We start from the raw sequence: 6,952 nt of genomic DNA, 5'->3' as shown, positions 1-6,952 counted from the left end.
TCAATATATAATATTATACTTCCGAGATTAAAATCGCTTTGGGATTTTTTCAGGGCAATATTAAAGCTAGTAAAATATCAAATAGTCAATGATCACGTTTTTGTAAACAAATGCACTTGGTCGCTTTGACCTATATGACTACGATATTGTCCCAGAGAATATCTGATAATTACTAAAATAATTTGAATGCTTACAAATGCATTTGGATCTGGGATTTTAGTACTGTACGGTCATAGGCTCGTTAACAAGTCCAAACTTGCGTTTTTTTCTTATTAAGGTAACATTTATTTTATGTGCTATTCTATTTAACTATAATTACTAATATTTTAGTACAAAATACTGTTGGGACACATGCGACCCAGTCACCTATACTATTGGGACAATATGTTCCAATTATTATATTGCAATAATCAGTAAATAAAATGATCATTTATTTAAACATTTGTTTTTCCCGTTAAACTAAATTAGCAATAAATATTTTGTGCTTTAAATATTAAATGAATTATTAAAATAAAAATAAAATCGTATTGAAAGGGTTAAATTAAAAAAATTAATAAGACAAAATTAACAAAAGAATCACTATTTTTAAGCTCTCGTTGATGCACAAGGAACTGCATCGGATTGATACAGCGTTAAGTTGATCTGTCTTTTGCTTCAAACATTAATCAAATATTACAAAAATACTTATTTTAAATAATGGTGCTTGTAAATGAAAATACTAAGTGGTTCCAAAATAAATAACATATCTGATTTTTCACTTACCTGAAGTTCTTGATTAATTACTTTGCCTTCATGTAAGTAATGCTCAAGACACTATGTCAATAAGATGCAGTGACCTATGCACCACTGGGTGTGAATAAGAAGAAGAAAGTTAAAAAATTCTATTATACAGAGTAAGTAACAAGTCCGCCTACTTGGTGTAATGGTCAGCGTGTTTAGCTACCGTGCTGGAGGTCCGGGTTCGATTCTTGAGGAAGGGGTGAACATAAATATTGGTGATTTTTCACTGTAATATTCATTTGATATCACCTTGGACAGGTCACGGAATCGCAAGAGTGATCACCTTGCCTTCATGTAAGTAACGATCAAGATAACACTGCGTCAATATGATGCAGTGCCCATATGCTCCATTGAGTGCAGATAAGGCTAAGAAGAAGTAACAATACAGATATCAAGTAGGTTATTGAATACAAATAAAATAGTACTGCGATGTTTTGATAAGAAATTAATTGGATAATATTGATTATAATAAAGTCGAAAGATAGTCAAAAAATCAAATATAAAATATGACTTAATCCGTTTTTGCTTATAGTTACATTTTTCATTAATATGTAAGGAAGATTATTATTAAAAATAAAAGTATGAAATGAATTTTAATGAGAAATTTCTTTTTGTACCTATTTTAATTGTACGAGAATTTTACAACTTTTTTGTTCATATATTGTACTTACGCGCACATGCCTATAAAACGTATCAAAATATACAAATTTCGACTATTTGGTTTTAATTAGGACAGTAATTGGCTGCGATTGTTTATGTTCTGTTTTATTCAGATGAATGGTACAAAAGGCATTATTTTGTTAATTGAATAAAAAGTATAATTAATGTAACTCGTCTGTTCTCATTTCTAATTAACAAAAAACAAAAAACAAAAAAACAACATATAACGTTGAGATTAATAAAATTATGCGTTGAATTTTTTAGTTTATCGTACACCTAGATCAAAAGAGTATCAACTCAAAAAAACTGTTTTTTCAGGAGAGACGAAAAACGTATAGTGATGTCGCCTTAGGTAATAGAAGTTTCCTGTTTAATTTATGAATGAACAATGCAAATTAAAGAATATTTACATAAAAACATTTCATACAAATGGTCTAATTATTCTAAAAACAGGTTTGAAATAATTAGACCATTTGTATGAAATGTTAATTTTTTTTGGGTTAGGTACTACTATTTTGTACAATATACTCGTGTTTAAAGTTTTTTCTCTCATTATTTAAACTTGAAATGAAATAAGTCGAAATAAACATATTTTTTTCGCGTACCCGAGTCATCGAATATTTGTCCATTCGATCAAGATCTATTCACTCAAACTGTCGCAACTCGAAATAAATCTATAATTAAAATGTGATACACACTAATCACTATAAAGTTATTTTAAAACAAAGTAACAGTTTAATTATAAAATGGAAAATCACAAAGATAGTGCTTCAAATATAAATTAAATACGAAATAAATCTGTTTTGTACCACCAACGTATGTCTACTGCGCTTGATTTTATGGCAGTTATTTAAATTACAACTGTTTTAGTGGAGGGGTCATGGGCTCTTTTATTCAACAAAAGGAACATAAAGTGCTATCTTTTGAAGAATATTTAAGATACTGACAAATCGGATAAAAATTGAAATATGCGTCTTCGCATGAAGAATCTGAATGATATTATATAAAAAATCATATTTTTTTAATTGATACAGTTTTGATCTAGGTGTGCGATATGTGCAATCAGCGCACTTGATTGAAATGTCGAAATGAAATTGACGTGAAACACTAGAATTTGTAATATTTTATTTCAAGTAATAAAACATATTACATACATGTTGAATTTAATCGAGGTTACGAGAGAATACGCAATTTTTCCATTGGTTTGCAAATTTATCAAATTGCTGACTATTACAATTTTTGACATCATCATTTAATTGTAACACAACATTCTAAAATATTAACAAATAATTAAGACATAGTATTCGTTAAATAGCTAATAACTTAATTATCTTTAAACCCAGGTAATATTTGACGTCATTGTTTTTTTTCTCAAAAACACTGTTTTTATACTGAAAAAAAATTTCCTCGAAATAAGTATATGGTTTTGAAAATAAAAGAGTTATTAAAAGGTGATTGTAAAAATATTTTTCATTAAAATTCCAAAAACAAAAAAATCATTGTTTTCTAAAAAATAATTGGGGGTGATCTGACGTCCGGCTCTACGCAGGAAGCCAACTGAGTTTTATTAATGCGAGTTTGGCCTTAACTCCTTAATATAATATATACGAGACGTCTCCAAGTCACTCTGTCACGCGCCATCTCCTTAGCTTCCTCCCAGGTCAGTCCGGCATCTCGAAATTCCGCTGAGTATAATCGGTGAATGGTCGTCAGCGGCCTTCCGGGGCGGCGGAATCCTCGGGGTTGGAAGAAGAGACATGAGGCTTTAATGCTCTCAGGTGGCATTCTAAGGACATGTCCCAAACATGTCCTTCTCCTCTTCAAGAGTTCCAGTATGAGGGGCTGTTGGGTTCTTCTCCTCACATCATCATTCCTGACGAAGTCATATCACTTTATACCCAGTATTCGCCTCAGGCACCTATTTTCAAAACTTATTAGTTTCTTGCTCTGAGCTTTGGTGAGGCGCTACGACTCATACCCGTACAGCAGCACTGATAGGATAAAGATGAAGAAGAATATGGAAGTCTGGGCATTTGCGGGGCTGACGACCGTCATAGGCTGTTTTAAGTGATCACTTTACACATGTGTAACATTCACCAATTCTACCCATTATTGACAACCACAGTACTCAAATTTTTGGCAGTTCTATATATATGAACCAATTTCGAAACATTGTTCTTAAATCACTAGATCTTCACCAGAGACATCTATTGGTAAGATGAAAATAATTTTTTTACTGAGCAGAAACTCTTATATTAGTATGTGAGGTCCGAATCCTTAATTATAATCAAACACATGAGAAACGCCAGGAAACATTATTTTCATTTTGATTATTTCAGCTTAAAATTTGCCAGATGATTTATTTACAACATTTTGAGTAAATCCAAATACTTGTTCACAAAATCTAGATTGTCTCCAATTACAGGAGTTTTTTTTATTTATTTTTAGAGATCTCTTCAATTTATTCTTCTTCAACTTTGATAAGATGTCAAAAAAGAATATGACTATAATAACTCATGTAATTGGAGATAATCCAGATTTTGTGAACAAGTATTTGGACACACTCAAAATGTTGTAAGATAAAGAAGATGTTAAGATGATAGCAACATTTTTATTGTATTGATAAAATATAAGTAGTGATATAATTATGTTTGCAAAATATATTTGATGTTTTTTTCTACTTGTGTACTTAATTTTTATGTTGTCTGCTTTTGTTAATTTAGGGCAGTTACATGTAATATTATAATTACATTAATTATTAATTTCAATAAAATACATGCACGCTCTGTCAGACGGTGAAAATATCTCAAAATAATATGGCATATCTCGTAATAGTATATTGCACTACGACCATAAAAATCTATAACAGCAATTAATGTTGCAAATTGTGTTTCTCCCAAGACGAAGCACTTGAGATTTGATCTCTGATGTTTGATTCACGCCCAGTTTATCCGTCATATTGCAGGTAATTTTACATAAGTATTACCTAACTTACTAACTAACCACCACGCCGCTTCACCGCAGTGGTAGGCAGAGAGAATAGAGCGCCACACCACTCTGTCACTGCAAACATTCTTCGCCTCTTCCGCGTTCATGCACCTCCTCACATTTTTTCTTTTAACCCTTCTCCGCACCCCATGGTGCATAGGGCGATGTATCGTAGCAACCCAGTGTTATCTTAATCGTTAATTGCATAAAGGCAAGGTGAACAGCCTTGCGCGTTTTGTACCAGTCTGGGGTGATATTAAATAAATATGCAAGTGAAAATCATACATATTTATTATGAGCCCCCTGGGAATCGAACCCAGGACCTCGAGCACGGTAGACAAACGCACTGACCACTACACTACGGAGGAGGACCTCATACATACGCGCCGATTATTTCGACTCCTAACCTGACTGCTTTCAAGTATTTGGCATACCTGATAGTGTCACATTTTCTCTATCTTCCTCTGTTCCTTATTCCAACTATACGAATATTCACCTTATAAATTTGTTTTACCGTTCTTTCCTCACTCATTCGTTCCATATGTCCAAACCATCTCAACACAACTTTCTTTATTTTATCGATAATTTTATGTATTATTTGTCAAATGAAACAAAGATTTTTTGAGTCAACTAAGTTGTATTTTATTTATTTTTTGACATCTCATCAAATATGAAGAAGAATATGGAAGTCTGGGCATTTACGGGGCTGACGACCGTCATAGGCTGGTTTAAGTGATCACTTTACACACGTGTAACATCCACCAATTCCACCCATTATTGACAACCACACTACTCAAATTCTTGGAAGTTCTATATATATGAACCAATGTAGAAACCTTGTTCTTGAATTACTAGAACTTCACTAGAGACATCTATTGGTGAGATGTAAAGAAGCTTTTTATCAAGCAGAAACTCTTATATTAGTATGTGAGGTCCGAATCCTGGATTATAAAATGATTATAATTATCCTGTAAATGCCCAGACTTCCATATTTTACTTCATCTTTGATGAGATGTCAAAAAATAATATGAAAATAACTCCTGTAATTGGAGATAATCCAGTTTTTGTGAACAAGTATTTGGACACACTCAAAATATTGTATTTTATTGTTATAAAACACAAAAAAATAATATTGGGACAATTGTTTCGCTTAGTCATATAATTTTCAAACGAATGTAAAGATTACTAGTTTAAACATGTTAATTTTTATTTGTTTTTTAACAATAAAATACAACTTAGTTGATTAAAAAAATCTGTGTTTGATTTAAAAATTTATAATACATAAAATAAAAATGGAGTTCTACAAATTAAACGTCAAATCAATAAATAATTTATGGATAATGCTTATTTCAGCTTTGCGTTCCTTCCTTATTTCACCATTCGAATATCTACCATACATCGTTTTGCCTCTAATATTATTATTTTGTATTATAGTAATTAATATCTCTACACTTCAAATAATTACTGTAATACAGACTCGTTAATCGGGGATCGAAAAATTGGAGCAATTATAAAGCTTGACCATCGTGAGAACACTTTTCACTTACGTAACACGAGGAAGGTTTCAGAAACCGAGGTAGGGACGCTATTACAGTGCCATATAAATATTTTCATTAGCTTGAATTCTCCTTTTTAGTATTTTTATGATTAGCTTTAGCTAGTAACTTTTAAAAGCGGTTATTAACCTTTACTGGTCCAATGTCGAATCTCATTCGACATCGATTTTTCCCTCTTAGGTCCCATGTCGGATGTTTTTCGACATTTTTTTAATCATTAGTATTATTTATTTAAATTCCAAGCTTACATTTTTGTCACTCGTATATATTACAACAGTATGTGGAGCATAGGACAAAAGATTTTCCCACTTGGAATGTAACTGTATACCTACCTAGATTTAATTATTTGTATTTTGGGAGATTGGAAAGGGTTAAGGAACAACTGTGGAGATTCTCACAGAAATAAAGAAAATATATAAATGTTATGGTATTCGAAAGCTAGACACATCGGAATAGTATTTAAAAAAACCTTAATCTTAGGTATTATGTGTTTTTTGCGTAATTGGAATACTACCTTATACGTAGGTGATTTTTCTTCTTCTAACAGCACATAGTGGTGCAAATGGCACTTAATCGTGAAAAAGAGTGAGAAATTACTGATATTTAGTTTCACCTTCCAGGGAACCGAATTTGCACCTTTTATTATTATGCATGGTAACCTTACGTCATAACCACTACACTTTGTGGCAGATAGTTTACACGAAACTACACATAAATGTAATTAACACCTTTTGACATTTATATTTGTATATTTGTATATATATATATATATATATATATATATATATATATATATATATATATATATATATATATATATATGTGGTAATATTTTTCTTTATAAATTGGGTGTAAATAATATGTAAAGTGGGTGTATAATAATAAAATAAACAATGTGTTGCTTTGTAATTAAAGAAACGACAATAAAAGTTTATTCTTAATTAATCTTTACAATAATTTTTATATCT

The sequence above is a fragment of the Brachycentrus maculatus genome, unplaced genomic scaffold (genome assembly GCF_059751285.1).
Source record: "Brachycentrus maculatus isolate JH-2025_06_01 unplaced genomic scaffold, ASM5975128v1 h1tg000071l, whole genome shotgun sequence".
Lineage (NCBI taxonomy): Eukaryota > Metazoa > Arthropoda > Insecta > Trichoptera > Brachycentridae > Brachycentrus > Brachycentrus maculatus.
The sequence above is the reverse complement of the archived record's forward strand: the minus strand, read 5'-3'. Positions refer to the sequence as shown.